This window comes from Ambystoma mexicanum, chromosome 6q (assembly GCF_040938575.1).
Source record: "Ambystoma mexicanum isolate Mex_15411 chromosome 6q, UKY_AmexF1_1, whole genome shotgun sequence".
Classification (NCBI taxonomy): domain Eukaryota; kingdom Metazoa; phylum Chordata; class Amphibia; order Caudata; family Ambystomatidae; genus Ambystoma; species Ambystoma mexicanum.
In genome coordinates, this window is record NC_090937.1 from 613,382,103 (window position 1) to 613,400,159 (window position 18,057).

Sequence of the window (18,057 nt, forward strand, 5' to 3'; positions counted from 1 at the left end):
AGCTGTACTCTATGGCCTTGAAGCATTAGCTATGCAGGACCTAGAGTGGCTCAATATATTAGAAGGCCAATACTGGCGAGCTGTGTTAGGTCTGGGCCCTTCATGCTCTACGCAATACTTGAGACTTGGGTTAGGCCTAACCTCATTGAGAGGTATGACTTTGCTTGCCAGGGGAGTTTTCTATTTAAAATCTGTCTCCGCACCGAAATGTAAATTGCTTTCGATAGTGGGAAACAATTATGATACCGGGAACGTTAAGCGGGGTGATAACTTTAAAACATTGAATGAATCGCTCTTCGTTGAGATTGGTTGGATCCATGCAAAAAAGACAATGCAACCATTTATTCATCTGAAAAAATCTTTCATGCACAAATTAAATCATTGGGACTGGTGTGAAAATTATTCCCACCTTGAAAGGCTGAGAGGGTACGATGCTGTGGTTAATGTAATACACAGGTACAGGACAACGCAGTCTTACTTGATATTATGCCCGGATCCGACAGTAAGAGATTTCCTGCTAAGGCATCGAACGAATCAACTCCAGGTACTTGCTATTACCGGTGTGCAACAGGGCCTGGTTCTAAAAGATAGAATTTGTCGTATCTGTAAGAATCCTAGTAATTTAGAAACTGCCAGACATGGTCTCACCTCTTGTCCCAAACTGGGCCCGTTATACATGAACCTATTGGGAAAATTAGTTATGAGAGCATTGTTGGAGATTCGTTCTGGTCCTACTGTCTTAACTCGTATACAATATCCTCTCAACTTGCCTTGTATAGAGTATGGACTCAGGTTAGAAAATTATTATTAACTTAACTTGGATTGCTTGAATTGATTTTAGTTTTTAGTGACAAACTATTTATCTGGGATACATTGATAATGTGTTTTTAGATATGTGCATATTTTATTGCATTATTAGAATTTCATCAATTTTACTATGCAATCTCAATGTATTTTTCTTGTGCAAATATTTGTGAAGAATTGATGATGATGAATGTCGTATGAATTGATATGAAGCTATATGTAGTTATATGAAGCTATAAGAAGTTTTATGAAGTTTGTATTTTGTATTATGTATTTTTTATAATCTTGTAATTTTGTAACTTTGTATAGTTATGAAAGATGTTTTAATGGCTCTATGGTGAAGTATTTATCTCGTTAATTTTTGTTTTATGTTTCTATGTTATGAGATTTTGTGAAAAGTTCTAATATTTGAACTAAATCACAATAAAATTACTATTATTATTACTATTAATGGGAGTTTAGTGGATTTTCAGATTTGAGGCCATGCTGGGAATAGGATCAGCACTGCTTGGGTTTTGCAGTGGGCTCTGAAGTAGGGTCATCAATGCTTTGGCATTGTAGTTGGGATCTGGGATCTGGATGGATGGATGGAACAGGAACGCAGCACAGGAACGTCAGGAAGAGTGTGTATGCGTATGTGTCGAGTCTTGTCAGGGATTCTTATTTATAATGCATAGTGACATCAAATTATATGGCTGGGGCAGGCTTAACTAAACACACCTCTAACAGGATTGGGCAAGGGTGATAGTCTCCGCCTCGCTCTCGGCTGGTTGGATTTCAGCAAAATGTCAGATTTATGTCAAAACCTCCCACAATTACTTTACTTGAAATCCCTTTTTGCCCTAAATGGCACATTCATACAGTGGAAACATCAAAACACTTACATAAGCAGGTTACATATTTTATGCAGAACATAGCAGACTAATCCTCCCGTTTGTGAGACCTTGTTCCGCCCTTCTACCAGTTTTTCGCACTTTTCAATGGGTTTATATTACTCAAAATTCTATAAATTTATACTTGGGTATGGATGATCATAAGGAATGTATGTACAAAACTTTGCATTTGCAGCATGGATGCTTTTCTTATAATCCGCAATACTTTGCCATTCCTGTCCCCAAGTGTCAGTGAATAATACCATGTCTTAAAAGAAAGCCCATAAAATCACTTTTAAACTGCAAAATCGTTACATTTTTACAAAGTCTTGCTGCACAGATAAAAGTCCTTTATTTATGAAATGGTCTCTGGAAGCAAATGGCAATCCTTTGTCTGCCATATTTAGTCGGCTTGAAAACTACCCCCGTAAAGGACAAGGCCGTCGTGGAGATCTCCTCTGAAGCCTCCTGTAGAAATCACAATGACGTGCGACTTCTCACATGTCCTTGTCCTGGAAATGTCATTGTCAGTGAGCTCAGCCTAGACTAGATTCTTTCCCACCCTGTAATTATCGGTGGAGTGTTAGTCTCTGCTTAGAGTTTATGGTGTGGCTCCCTTCCTAGGGGGAAGCTTTAACTCTGCCAACCAGAATAACCTGTTTTTGACAGCTCGCAAATCCAGCCAAGGCGGTTAAAAACCTTTATTTTCTGATATTTGGTCCTAAATTAAAACAAGCCTGTGGAATAAAAGAGCCCATGTATGTATTTTCACCAGCCACAAACCCCTTCACATTGCTAGGTAATGGCAGGCTCTCATTCAACAGTTTACTTTTTAAACGGCCATTTTTCTCCTTTAGTTTTGCAAAGCCCATTTTTTACACGTGTTGCACAGCTGACCTTTCCTTTTTACATTCGTTTTTTCATCTCCATCAGATTCCCACTCTGTCCTACAGCCATGGTTATTTTTCTGAGTGCAGGGGTTTTGTTTGAAGCGCAGATGCATTGAAACTGGCATGGCTCAGATAGCTGGACTACTGAGCGTTGATACATTTAAGAAATGAACGCGCTTTCTTGTGTGGGAAAAGTGAAGCTCCTTGTTGATTTTTCTCAAAGGTGGTTTGACGAGGCCTGTCATTCAGAAATCATGCCTGGTTTTGCTGAAGCACAATGAGATATCCTGGCCATGTCAGGGCCTTATGATCAGTGGTTTAAGAAAGGGCAGATGGAATTCGCATCAAAGCAGCATTTTTTTTTAAAGGTGAAAACGTTGTTTTCAATGGGGATTTTGGGGTTTTCAGCAGAGCAGTGCTGCCTTTTCACTTTCTTTTGTATATGTCAGAACACACTGGTACGCTCTTTCAGTGTGTCCCCTTGTTCCATCCTGCCCAATGTATGCTTGGCAAGAAGGTGGAGTCATCTTTTTGTTGCTGTAAAATGCAGTTTTGAGGCCATGGTGCACACAGGAGCCAGCGCAGCCATTTTGCTGTTTCTGCGCAAATGCAGCTTGGCGATGTGGGGAAATACTGTTAAATGGGTCAATGTATCCCACAAGCCAGACACAAACATTTTGGGCCTTATAGAGCCTCCCCATCACCACGAGGCTCCTCGTTCTACAGGAAGTTGCAACCTTCATTCTTGCACCAGGTAGGCCTTACTGGAGCACAATGCTTGCAGGGTGTTTTTGTCCGTTTTTTAAATGCAGCGCCCACTGCCATATTGCACAATGATCTCACCATCCTGTGATCAGTGTGTGTGTTCTTTGGGGGCATGGAGTCCACCAAGATTGGCCATTCCTTTTTTTGCCTCAACATCTCTTCAACATGGCTGCCCGATGATTGCCCTCTACAGCTCTACCTGAAGCAGCGTTATGTGGGCCTTGCTTAGAAATTGAATTTAGGCTGTTTTTTACGTCAACTGCCATTTAATGGTTTTGCTTTGTTTAGTGTGCCTTGCTTTAAAAATCGAATTTAGGCGTTTTTCCATCTACTGCCTCTTTTCGTTTGCTTGTGCATAGTGTTCCTCCACCTTCTCTTCCCTTCCCCTCTAATCCTTTTCCTTTTCCTTCTGTGTTTCTTGCACTTATTTGCTTTGTTCGTCTTACCCTACGCTCCCCTCCCTCCTTTAATCATGTAAAGCTCTTGCCTTATTGTAATGACCGTCGGGCATGTGCAATATTCTTTGTCATATGTTGTAACAGTTTGCATTCCTCTTGTCCTATGTTGTACCTCTAAACGCATAGTACTTGCCCATTCTGAATATACCAATGCCTATCAAGAGTGTTAATCTTTGTTCTCTCCCTCCTTCCGTTGGAGTTCTTTGAAACACTTGTTTTTTTTATTTTCTTTTTATTTGTATGAATCAAAATAAAAAGATTGATTTTTACAAAGAGCTTGTCACTGTCCATGTCTGTTAAATGTCTTTTTGTTGTTTTTGTTTACATGAGAAGCAAAGTTGCTAGGGTTTTCAGCCTTCTAAAGCCTCTTCAAACTGGTATTGGTGAGTGGAAGATATGTTAAGTCTATAAGCGCTATATAAATGACCAATAAACAAATTGCCCCTTTCACTGACTTCTGTGTGTGTCACGTCACTCTGCTCCACCTGATCTTCCCTGATAACCCTTGCTTCGACTTCTGTCCATCAGTTCGCAAAACATTCCTGGTTCACATTTCTCACTGCTCTCTTCTTTGTGACGCTGTTCTTTTGCTTGGTTGAGTGTGAGTTGATGCACTGCTTGTTCCCACAGTATCTTTTGCACACACTGCCACTTTCTAAATTCTACCTTTTTGCCATCTTGTCTGCACGCATGATTCATGCCCCTTGCCATAACCTTATTGTTTTTTTGCCGTACCTTTACCCTGTCCTTTTGAGTCTGATTTGCTGTAAGCTTCTTTTTCCACTTTTTTTTTAAACCTCCCTGTGGTAGTCGGGTCACTTCCTCATGTGATCTTATATCCACACCACTAATTCCATGTTTAACACGTCATCTTCTCTTACTCTGGACAGCCATTGGGGCGCTGATGTAGACGCAGCTCTCCTCCCTCTCAACACGTGGAAGGGCGATGCCATGCTGGTACCATTGGGAGTGAGCCTGTGAGCAGCACTGCTTCTTTCACCTTCTTATGCAGGTCCATAATTGATGCCATGTTTAACTGCATTGCCACCTGTATGAAACGATTTTCTGTTTCCACCAGCACATTGGCTTCAGGGTGATAAAGGGCTGTCATGACTTGCTGAATGTTGTCCTGCATGAATTTTGGCCAGTTTAGTCGGCATCAATTGGACTCCGTTATTTATCTCTTGCCCTTCTTTTTGACATGGGGACGAGAGGGGCCTGCCTCACTTTTAAACCTTTTGTCACTTTACGCACGCGTGACATTTTACGATCATATTTCTTACATCCTGACCCATGCATCGCCACCAGTATGCTTCCCTTACTCCGCGTCTGGTTATGTTTCTTTCTAAGTGCTGTGCAATGTATAATTTTCCTTAATGCTATAGGGGGTATCACTTGGTTAACCCTGAATAGTAAGCTGTTCTCTTCATGTATCTCTTCTGCTACTTTTCAGTACGGCCATCAGTCCACTGGAATAGCTGTTTCATCTTGTCAACTTCCACACTGCTTCATCTTCGTCCAACTCGTGTAGTCCATGTCGCTCATTCATTTCCATGAACTCTTTGCTCCTTAAATCGCTGACTGCCACCACTACACACTCGTCTTGCAGGAATGTGCTGTCTTTGTCGTTTTGTACAGTTAGATGTGACATACAATCGAATCAGCATGCAAGTTCTTTCATTCCAGTATGTTCATTAGTTCATACGTATATTCCTGTAGTTTTGCTGCTGTACATGCCACCCATGGGGTGGATGTCTTTGTGCCTCTTGGGTTGAGCATGTGCACCAGAGGCTTGTAGTGACCAGATACAACTTGGTTCCCCATAAATAAGTCCTGAAATACTCCACTGCCCCTGCAAGCATCGCTTTCTCTATAGTGGAATAGGTTTCTCAGCCTCAAACTATCCCTTGGACGCAAATGCTACAACTTGCTCAAAATCTGCTCTCTACTATGTGAGAGTCGCTCCCGACCCCCTAGACACTCGCATCGGTGTTGATGTATGTCTTCCACATCGAGTTGAAAGGTCTAACACTTGGGGCTTGCACTATCATTTGTTTTAAATTATCTGCTCTGTTCTCCACGAGTACACCACTCCCTTCTTCCGCAGTCCCCTCATTGGCACGGTCATCTCCGAGAATCCTGGTACAAAGTTTGCGTAGTATTCAGCCAGACCAAAGAACAACCTCAACTCTCCTTGGGAGGTGGGTGCTGGCGCCTTAACAATCTCTTGAAGTAGACCTTTCTTGGGGCTAATGCATGGAATCTTGTACCCCAGATCCACCTCTTCACCTTTAATCATGCACTTCTCATACCGCAACTTCACTCCGGCATCCTGCAATTCATTTAACGCATTCTTCAGTATTACATGATGGGTCTCTTAATCTTCTGCATAAATGAGGTCATCTTGGAAGTATGACCTATATTTTGAAGTAAAGAGTCCATCATGCTCTGAAACACTGAAGCGGCCGATCGTGCGCCGAACAGCATTCTGGTATAGCAGCACCTGCCAAATGGATTGATAAATGCTGCAAGGAGTGATAAATGCTGTAAGTGACCTCGACTCTTCAGTTTCGAAATTGAGGGGAGCTATTTAGCTCCTGCTTGTAGTCCAGAAGAGCCCGATTAGCTTGACACCAACCGCTACCAGGAGATACTTTTGGCACCCCACACCTACTGGTGCCAAACAAACATCCATATGTGAATTTAACTCTGCACATTCAGGACAACCTATAAATGAACATTAGTACCCATCTTTATGACCTTTTTAAAGCATAAAGGGTCATAAATAATGGACAAAATGATATGTTTGCATCTTAAGTAGAAGTTAGATTTGCAGAACGGTGTACTAGCTCTTCGTTCCCCTGTGATAGCTCCTAGTCACTAGTTAATGCTGAATACACAGGAGCTGCCTTTTAGCTCCTGCTTATTCGATCTTAATTTCGACCCCTTCTTTTTATGCAGACTTATTTGATGATATGCATCACGCACCTCCAATTTAAAAAAAAAAATATATATATATACATTTATAGTTCTTGAAGTATCCCATAAAATGTTCGACGGTGAAGCCTTTCTTGAGTGGAGTTGCACTCCCTTCTGCTGCTGTGATAATGCCAATCCGCAGCTTGGTGCCGCTTATAAAACTTTGGAATTTCGGAAAAAGATACCGCTTCTGCACAATTGCGTAGAAAAATATCAAAGATTTTATTCAAGAATAGCGGTTTAAAAACCAAAAAAGAAGGCTTCCCAAGGAAAAGAGAGGCTAACTGACGCGTTTCGCCACTCTCCTGTGGCTTGCTCACAGTAACTCCTCCAAATGCTTGGAGCCAAAATTTAAACACACAAGAATCAAATAACAAACAGTGAAGAGGTGATTTACTGGCTGTTGGGAATGCTGTCGGCCATTTTGGAACAGGTACATATAAATAACAGTACAACAATAGAACCAAGTATTTGGCAGCATCGTTAAAAGCAAAACCTAGTCAATAAATAATGTGAGGTTGCTAAAATACAAATGTTGGCACCCATAATGGGTTCTTGGTGTTACTAGGTTTTAAACAGTAACCTCAGCTTTATGCCGCTTCATAACGCATACCCATACATGGTATAAATGCGTAGCGCATGTAAAGGAGAAAAACTATTAGAATATGTTACACTGCTCATAAAGAAATGCTGATGGAAATGTATAATAAAGTGCTAATGCCGCCATTATTTGTAGTAATCAGTTCTTCTTAAAACTGCATATAAACAAATACTTATGACAGATGTAAGTGCAATATATATATTTTGCCTCAATCATCAAGATCAATGAATTGATACTTGGCGACTAGTGGCTGTCGGTTATTTCCATATTGAGGCTGCACAGGTCTGTGCCGATCCTAATATTGAATTGCTGTGTTTTTTTTTTTTTTTTTTATCTGAGCAGGACTCGCCCATTCTAATTCATCAACCTCTTCAATCGTGCCCTCTTACCATCTTGAGGAGTTGACTTTGTAATGCTGTCCCCAGTAATGCCGTCCTCATGGTAGCTTGGACTGGTCTGACTTTGTATTTGACCGGCACTGCACCTCCTCTCAACTGAACTTTATCAAGGTATTTCTTTGTTTTCTGAAAGTCTGGTAAGAATAATCTCGGGAACTCTTCAAAGCGTTGCTCCCCCTGCTCTTAAGGAAGGACATGATCGTCTGTACTGGGATCTAGCTTGATATTCAATTTCGCCTGGTCCTCCCACCCAAGCACCGACTGTCCCTCCTCTGAGAAACGTACTCTTTCATGTCTGCCTGCCTTTATTCTCCATGTTTGCTTTTATATACCCCAGCAGGTTGTAAGGGTGTCGAAGAAGGACACTGACACAAATGTGCCATGAGTTTGGTTATAGGCCTTTGTTTTGGAAATGGAAAAGAGGTCCTCACTATCCCTAACTTCTAAGAGGGGTTTCCCTGCCTCAAAACTAATACTAAAAGGGTCTGTCAGATTGTCCTTCAAAGTCAATTCCACTGTCCTGTGTCAAAACCTATTTCTATCCGTCACACTATATAACATATAGTTCCTTCTTTAAGGAGAGTGGCTCCTTTCTCCTGCTTCTTGAATGGCGTTTAACAAAATGTTCCTTCAAGACAAAAAATACCCAGGGGGCAAGGACTCCCATTGGTTTGCAGGTTTCAAAACCGTCTTTACGCAATGTTCTCTCCAGGGGAATGCCTGCCTTCTGGTGTGGTTCTGCACAACTTCCAATTAAACCAGGACGAATGACTCCCTTCCCCCGGCGTCTCCAACTCAACTCCTGTTTCAGGACCAAGAGAATGCCTCCCGTCTCTTGGACTGCTTTTGCACAGTTCAATCCCAAAGCCATGGGAAATGAATCCCTTCCCCTGGCACCTCTATCACAACTTCTGCTTGGCTACCAGGAGAATTACTCCCTTCTCCTGGTATTACTTGATAGCATCTTTCCTCATTGCTTCCAGGTTGATACACATTTTGTCTTTGTGACTTGCTTTCAACAATGTCCCTAATCTTGTTAGGAACCTAGACCTTCTCTTAAGTCTGGTGGACTCGTTTCCGCCATTATAGTGAGAAAGATATTTCTCTGAGCTTAAGTGTCTTTCGTTCGGGGTCCCAAACCTTTCTTATAAGACCGTGGTTTCTTCTTCCCCACTGTTAAGGAGGACAGGGTATCGGGCCCTTCCCTGTGGCCAGTGGGCCTCTTTTCCCCACTACAGTTTTGGACAGGGCCCTACACTCTTCCCTGGTGGCCAGTGGGCTTCTCTCCCCTACTGCAGCTGTGGACACAATCCCAGACCCTTCCCTGGTGGCCAGTGGGAATATCTCAGCAATTGTCTCGTGGGTGACTCCCACTGGTACTTGCTTGGTGCTGGTTTGCATCCCCGACCCTTATCTTGCTTGGGTTTCAAACTCTTGCGCCTAGCACAAGAGAGATAAATGCAATTGGTTCATTCTTGTTCCAAGTACTGCCACGAGGGTGATTACTCGTATCGTTATTTTCAATTAACTTGCATTCATTTTCCAACGTTACACCCCTACCGGTTTCCCCCATTACCTTCACTGTCTTCGGGACGCTCTGACTGTTCTTCCTGGGGTATTGCTTTGTTTCAGAGCTTTGTGTGGGTGTTGCGTGTCTCCTTGGATCTTGCTCCAAGTCTCTCGTTCCCGTTCTCCAGGCCAGCGGTGTAGGCGCTGTTGGAGGAGCGCACAGTCCACCTTTCCAAGCTTGCGCCACTGCTTCTCAGCCTCCAGCCATGTTTGCGACCAGCTCTACACCACCAGGCAAAATATTCTCACTGCCTGCTTGCTCCCTGTCTCCAGTGGATGGCGTGTTCTTCTGAGACGGGCATGGTATCAAGAGAATCAGATTCAAAAAAACTGTTTGAAAACCTTTATTATCAGACTTTGTGGGGTTGGTGTAATGCTTATCTGACCCTAACTCTAATGGGGTTGTTCCCTCAACGGATGTTTCGAAGTGCCATCTATGTCTAAGTCCAAAACCAAAGTTTGTCTGTCTCCAAACCTATGCTTAAGCCAAATGTGATAGGGGGTCTTCTTAAAGGAAAACTTGTGATTCAGAAGAAACTTTAAACCACAGTTGGTTTTTAGGTAGTCTTACCAATAGGTGTAGTTCTGCCAGTTCAAAATAGCTGAACTCAAAAGGTTTGCCCTTGGAACCTTCCACGTAGGGCTCTTGCCGCAAATCAAATAAGTTCACAAGGTCTCTCGGTCTCTTGGGGTTTCCTTCCCCATGCTTCGATCCTTATAGTTGCAAACAAAAAGACAGTCCCTGGGGGCTCCCTTTGTCGTGGATTATAGATAATTGACAACAAGCCTGATAAGACAGTTGATCACTGAGGCGACTTTACTGATGAAATAGCAACAGCAAGAGACTGCAAATGTTGGTTGGATGAAATACACACGCTTCCACATAATGCAATGGCTGGTGACGAGACAAAACCAGACACTGGCTTCAAATAAGTTAAGTTCCTTGAATAAATAACACGTGGGGTTAACAAAGAACACACACACACACATACACTTGTCTCTTGGCTTTAGCGATGATCAGGATATTGTAGCTTCCCTTCCCCAGCAGAGAAGCATAACCGCAAGTGGCAAGAGATATACCTTTTGAAGATCTGATAAGCAGACGAAGGACAGGAAGCACCAACATTCACACGCACAGTTAAGACAATGTGAAAGCAAGTTGCATGCGTTACTCCTTCAGAAGCCTATTTAATATAATGGAGTTTAACGTTGTGTGGAAGCAAGGAACACTCTTTACCCGTTCACAGAACGGAAGCCCAGTTACTAAAGACAAACAGTTGACACAGACAACACCGCTCTCTTAAGGTTGCACATAGGAATATAGTATGTTCAAGTAAAGCAAAGGAACACTCTTAAGCATTAGGCTTTAATCTCCCGCATGGCAGGATATGATGCTCAAGCCTGATGCCTTTATTACATATAAAGGGCAAGCTAAATGAAGAGCGAGCAGATGGTTCGCTCATTAAACAGCAGGCTCAAGTTGTGAGGGCTGGGGAGATAGCCATCGCAGGTCACACAGTAGAGGAAGTAGTAGTTGTTTCGTGTGCTGCACATCTGCTCTAAAGTATAAGTTGAATGTGAAGTCTGGCTGTGTGCGTTTTTGTTATTTTTCGCCACTCCAAGAATAAGATCAACATAGTATAAATCCCAGGTCACTCAAGCTATTAAACTAAACTGATTACTTGTTCTTTTCTCTATTGATGTTAACCATGCTCTTAGCTTACACAACATTCTTTTCATATGTATGGTAACGTGCTATGTTATATTTGCTGCTGTTATAGCATGTGCAATGCGAATCGGAGCTTGTAGAAGATGGGTGCGATATTAAATATAGTAACTTACTACCTTCAGTGTCAATTGCATATTTCTGAGTAATGCTTCAGAATGGTTTCTCCGAGTCCAAAAGAAACTTCACAGCTTTCCTGGCTGCATTTGTCAAATTATGCTAATGAACACAAACACTCAGGAAGGCTGTGCCGAGCGCTAGGTCACTTCCTGGGGTGTATATCATAAAGCATGACTTCTGAATCCATGTCCAATCCCACAGCCTTGACTGAGGTGGAGGTAGGGGGCAGAAATGGAGCTTGACTGCAAGCAATCAAGTCACCTTCCCAGGCATAGGCCCCTCTGGTTTCACACAAAGTTCCTCTTGTCAGGATGTACCTTTCACTGTACAGTACTTTCATGGTGGTAGTATCAGAGACTTTCGAGAACGGCTGGTTCTTTGCTCCTCCCAGGCACGACCACTCTGACCTCTAACCCCTCTCCTTAGTCTCAGGCACCTTTTCTTCTGTGCTTCTTTGACTCTGTCCTTTCTTTACTTTGTTGTGTGCCCTGCTCACCTTCTTTTCCTGTGGGGCATACTTGCACCTTCTTGTCACCTTTCAGTGCCTCTTGCACACCTCTTTACTTTTCACCATGATCTCTTGCACCCTCTGTGTTTCCCGTGAGTCGCTTGCACCCTTTTCTCATGTTTGGTTTTCTTTCACCCTCCCTTCATTGTCCATTTTCCTTTTCACTGTCTCTTTGCTGTCTCTCTGTTTGGGGTTGCTAGTGCCCCTCGCTTTATTTCTGGGTCACTTGCACCCCTCTTAGCTGGTTTGATATCTCTCTGTTTCACTTGCACCCCCTCTTAGCTGTTTTTTTACGGTGCCTGCACACTTGCTCTCGTCTTTTTTACTTCGCGCCTCTAGCGCACCTTTCACTAACATTCCACTTTCTTTCTCTTGCTGCTTTTCAGCTTTCGCCTGCTTTGCTTTTTCTTTTACCTTTTTTTGCTTTGCTTTCTTCCCTCTTTCACTCACCAGGTTCTTCCTTTCAAAGCGCTCCTGCTCCGGCCAACTGCACGCTGCTGAGTTTCTCCCGGCTTCACAAAACTCCTCATGAACAGTAATGCAGCGGTGGCAGTTCAAATGGGTTTGGGTCGAGGTCAGCGTCTCGCCACCTGCCACTCAGAAACCCCTGGGATCTGCACACGTCCCAGAGGAACGAACACTGGCCTAAACAAGGCTGATAGATTGCCTTCCGTCCGGCTCCCTCGCCACACTGCAACCTTTCACCCACACCAGGCCAGCATCTTCTCGTCCTGCACTCCACTGGTCCTTCTGGGCTCCTTTGCCTGCAGCCTTCTGCTCCTTGGCTGGTTGCATCCAGCCACCCAAGCTCGCTCAATGTCCCTGGCAGAAGAACCCTTTATATACTGCAGGCGAGTCAATTGGAGTCAGGTGTGCACAGTTGGGGATTGGGAGGGAAGAGCCTGACCTTGCCTAACTCTTAGTGGGATAATTCAAAGGTGTTAGATGGTAGGCCTCACTTTACCCCTATGTTGTTGCTATTGCTAATCTTCAGTATTCTCGGTTGCCTCTTCCTCGTCCCGGTACTTGTTGGAAATTGGGATGGCGAGATGTTGTGTGATTTGAAAATACTCCATCAGGGCTGAGGGATAGTGGTTGGTGTTTACTTGGGGGGGCGGGGGGGCAGGGCGGGGAGAGAAATACCATATCCCACCCCTGGGTATTCTCCCAATCCCCTGTGACCCTCCACTCAGGTAATCCTCTCTCGCTTGTCCACTCCCAGGGCCGGGATCCAAAAGCAATGGCTCTTCCTTGGCCACCTGAATGGAAGATCCCGGGGGAGTAGGTGAGAGAATACCACATGATTTCTCACAGACCCTTCCCCTATGTGGTTTGGGCTGAATTGCTTCACTGGGGAACCTCGAAGGGAAATCTAAATTTCCTTCTTCTCTGCCCTTTTGCTGTTCTACTGAGAAGAAATAGGGTTGCAAGTCCCAAGAACCGCTGCATAACCCTTGAGTTGGACGCTTTTCTTTTGATTGGTTGGTGATCATTCAAAACATTCGGCCTAATAAGTAATATTTGAGATGCATAATGGCCCACTTGATCGCTAAAGCTTCTAATTCGATCACTGAGCAGTTTTTTTCCCTTGGGGAACAGTTTTCGACCAGAGTATAGAATGGGATGTTCTAGCCCTTTGTGGTTCCGAGATAATGCTGCATCTATACCAGTCAAAGAAGCGTCAGTCTGTAATATGAAGTCTTTGGAAAAGCATTCTACCTTGAGAATAGGGCTTTGACATAGTGTTTGAGGACCTGATGGCATATGGCGTCCTCTTAATCCCATTTTAGTTTCTGGGATTCTGCGTTTCGTAGTTTGTCGGTCAGTTTGGCAGTTTAACTGGAAGAAATAGGTATGAATCTCCGATAATGCACAACCCTAGGAAAGATCTTGAATGCGTTTTAGTCTTGGGCAGAGGGGATTCTAAAACTGCTCTAACCTTTTCCTCTTGAGGTTGAACACTGCCATTTCTGCCAAAAAAAAACAAGGTGTTTGTAGGTTGGGCGAACTTGCATTTTTTTTGGGTTGGCTGTCAATCCTGCTTTTCTCAAGGCACTTACTACAGTGTATGGATGCTACAAATGGTCGTCCCAGGTTGGACTGTGGCTTACAGTGTTGAGGTATGCCCCGCAAAATTCTGAATAAGGCTGAAGCATATTATCCATCAGCCTTTGGAAAGTTGCTGGGGCACCATGTAACCCGAAGGGTAATACTTTAAACTGTTAAGACCTATCGGAGCGGAAAAGGCAGTCTTTTCATTAGCTTGTCAGTGTAGTGGAACTTACCAAAAACCCTTGGTTACATCTCGGGTGGACAAATAGACGGCACTACCCAATTTATAGATAAGATTATCAATGCGAGGGATCTGGTACGTGTCGGAAGATGAGATGTTGTTCACCTTTCGGAAGACTATACAGAATCTCCAGGTTTTATGTGGTGTTTCCACTAGCACAATGGCAGAGGACCATGGACTGGTAGATGGTTAAATTATGTTAGCCTGTAGCATTTGCTCTACATCTTTGATGACAATATTTCTACTTGCCTCAGGTAGTTGATATGGTTTAAGATGTACTACCTTACCTGCAGGGGTACTGATACGATGGTATATTCATTTCACCATGCCAGGCTCTTCATGAAAAACTTCTGGCAATTGTTCTAGCAACTCAAGGAGATCTTGTTGTTGAGTGATAGTAACATCAGAGGTAATTGGGGTGTTATTATTCACCTTCTCCGGTATCAAATAAGATAACAATGTGGCATTAAACTCTGAGATGTTCTCCTTCCTCTCTTTCAACACGTTTACATGGTAGATCTGTGTTTTCTGGAGACAATCTCGTTGGGCAATCTTATAATTGCACAGTCCTGTTTTGTCCAATACCTTGTATTGCGCATGCCATTTAGAAATAAGCTTCTTGTCTGAGGAAGGGAGAAGTACAAGGACATTTTGCCCGAAAGAGAATGACCTAAGTGAGAATATTTTGTCATTACGCCTTTGTTGGCTTTGGGCTCCACCAGCGTGGTCTTGTACCAGGGATTGAACAGCTGTCGTATGTTCTTTTAACCGAGAGGTGTCTGGGAGAGCGGTATTGGAGCTTCTTCCCTTTCCTCCCATGTTTCTCAAAGCATGTCTAGGATATCTCTGGCTTCTCGTCCATACAGTAACTCGAAGAGTGGGAAACCAGTGGAGGCTTTTGGTGTTACTACTGTGGCAAACGAGGCCCACAAAATCATCTGATCCATGTTGGTTCCTTCCATGTCAACTAGTTTCCTAAGAATGGTTTTATGGGTCTTGTTAAACCATTCAACTGATCTGTCCATTTGAGGATGGTAAACGAGACATCCTCAAGGTAGTTATATGAAGTAGCTCTTTTACCTCCCCCAATGAGCTTACTCATAAAGGTTGTACCCTGGTCCGTTAGGATTTCTTAAGGGAAGCCCACTCGAGAGAGGGAAGGGAAGTACATTTTTTAATATCTGCTGGCTGGTATTGCACAGGGGAAATGCTGCTGGCTAGGTGAGCCTGAGTTTTGGACCGGCCCAGGTGTGTCCTCTTGTAAGATGCAAGTGTGCGATCTCAAGCACTATCTGTTTGTGACTTCGGGGAACCACTAGCTGGGTTTTGGGTATCCCTTCCCAAGTAACATCCCCTCTATACAGGAGTCCTTTCTTTTAAAAAAAATGGCCCCCCCTCCCTTTCGGCCCTCAGACTCTGGTACAACTTGTAGGAGGGCTTAAGTAAGCGAGTAAGGGATAATTTCGATGAGGAAAGGCCAAATCGGGAAGTACGTCAGAACTTTCGTCACTGATGGGTGGAAATTGGATAGAACTAGATTGAGCATCAGCTTCCCCAAAGCCTAAAGGACCTCTCTGTGGTCCCTTTCTCAGCTTCTTCTTTGTAAACTGTAAATCTAGCTCGAGCATATGTGCGATTTACTTAAATTAACAAACATTTCTTTCAGCGTATCTCAGGGAAAACAGGAATACACTCGATGGGCTAATTCTGTTGGCCTAGGTTGCCGATGCACATTCCAAACTGAAGCGACAAACCAGGTGGCTAACTGACCATGTGGTAAGACTATGTCTTGTGCGTATTATGTTCACTGTGCTCCTTTTTATGGTAACTGTGTCATGTAATCTTGCTGGTCAATATATATAAACATGAAGACTTTGACAAGAAGGCAGAGGTGCGGGCAAAGCCTTTGTCGTTTTTACTCTCTACTTAATCACATTTTGAATGACGAAACCTTTGACTGTCAAAATAGCGCTGTGCGGGTATTTCATTTTTGTTGTGTCCACGAGTGGGCATTACGATTGGATTATTTCACACAAAATGGCACACTCTTATGGGACCTCGTCTCGGATAGGATCCAGTTGAACAGTGTGTCGCGGACGGGGAACAAGCAGTAGATGGCAAAGGAGGTGGGCCACACTGCACGAGGTGGACTGAGGTTTCCTGCAGCCACTGATTTCCTCGACGCGCTGCACCTCCGTGCCCAAGGTGCCCGCTTGTTGGACAGAGGGAAGCCGGCACAGGCAACTGAATTGGGTGAAACCGTTCTGGGTGCAATATGTGTATGATGTGATGATGAGCACGCTATGACGTATTATGGATTAATCATGAAATGAGCATGCAATGTTGTGTTTTCTATGGGAACATTGTGTTAAATGAGCCCTAGAGAAATACACCTTGTGTACACAAGTTGAAACCAAGGGTAGTTAATACACTAAAATGATGTGTTGTGGGCTGGAATGTTGGAAGGCTTGTTCCAATGCTCTGGAGCAGCATGTTCCGACTCCCCCGGAAGTTACGCTGGGTTGGGATTAATGATTAAAAAGGGCTTGGGGGGTGGGGGGGTGGTGGTGGTGGTGGTGGTGGTGGTGGTGGTGGTGGTGGTGGTGGTGTTCTTGCGTAAACAGAATCAATACACTGCTACGAACTTTGAGTTAGTTTCCTGTGTATGGATCTTTTGACCTGGAGAAAATGGGGTACAAAAGAGAAGCATTAGCCATTCAAGGTGATAAGGCAATTCATTGCTCACAAAATCTACTAGCCCACTAGCATTGGCGAGTAGTTTATATGAAGGGCGAGTACCATTTGCATGCTATTCGACCCTGCTGGCATGTATGGGAATGTTGGTATGTAACACACTTTGCAGTAAATGGCAAATACAAGTGTCACTGTGCATGCTTGACAGGATTGCACGAAATATGAAGTGTGCTTATGGCAATATGCACCATTTTACCAAAAGCACTGGTAAATAGTCACCCGTCGCCTTGAGGGAAGTGCATTTCTCTTAGGTTGGATATGTAAACTAAGGAACTTGCCCTGCAGGTCTAGTGGGATTTTTAAGAATTATTAAAGCCTGTCCTTGCAATGGGAAATGTACAGACAATGGGAAGATGATGCCAGACACAAATCTATGATATGACGAAAGCACAGATTAAAAAACGTAAATTGCAATCCAAAAAATACAAAGCGTGCTCATAGGATCATAAAGGGATGAAAAAGGATTGGAAAATGGAGACCTTGAAGCTATGAGAATTAAGGGTGTGTATGTAGCCAAGGTTTGACCCACAGACCCGACACCCGAATTAGGAGTGACCTTGGAGGATGAGACAGACCCGTTGGTAGAATGTTTAATGGTTAAAAGGCCAGCTTAATGGTTAAGTCCCTATCGGGTACCTGGTGATAAGGCGCTCTCTTCGCCACCTTGTGCCCACAGGATTATAACCCATGGCACGTAAAGGGTAGTGTTGGCATGGATCAAAAACAGGGTAGAAGTAGTAGAACAAGCCAAAGCATACATGCCCCAGCAACGAGATACTTATATAGGGCGTCATTTAACACCAGAGAATTGTGAAATTCTAAAGAGCTTGAATCCCCATGCCCTGTCTCCATTAAAATCTCCAAGCATTCCAAATGGTGCACCAGCATATAGGAAGCTATGACAAATAAAGTGGACAAAACCAGAGAAATAGTAGGGGCCAACCACACTGTACTGGACTTCGCATGGGCATCTGCCAAACAAAAACCTAGCGTTCTCCACTATGTCCCCCTTTTTCCTTTAAGGAAGTTATGGAATTAGAAAGCTCAGAAATATTGACTTGCCTCAAACCCATTGCCTGCGAGGGAGATACTTGCCCAGCTGTGGTCATTAAAGCCTTTGCAGCACAACTCCTACCTTGTTTTTGTTACCAAGTTTATAAATGGCTCTTTCAGAGAAAATAATGACCACAGCCTCATCAACAGGCCTGGATCTCACCTTTATTGAAAAAACATCCTTGAACTCTGCTCCCTGAGAACTATCGCCCCATTACCAATTTCTGCTGAAGATCCTAGATAAGGCCGCACATGTACAGATCCAAG

General features: G+C 43.6%; 1 long non-coding RNA gene across 2 annotated transcripts in view; it reads left to right on the forward strand.

The window, feature by feature from the left end:
• The window catches only part of LOC138516176 (uncharacterized), a 95,512-nt gene that overhangs the window by 27,301 nt on the left and 50,154 nt on the right, over positions 1-18,057 (forward strand). The window contains exon 2 of one of the 2 annotated variants that reach the window (XR_011282244.1): positions 15,650-15,759. The exons of the other annotated variant lie outside the window; for it this stretch is intronic. This is a non-coding gene — a long non-coding RNA (uncharacterized lncRNA). The remainder of the gene's footprint in view (positions 1-15,649; positions 15,760-18,057) is intronic. 2 annotated transcript variants of the gene reach the window in all.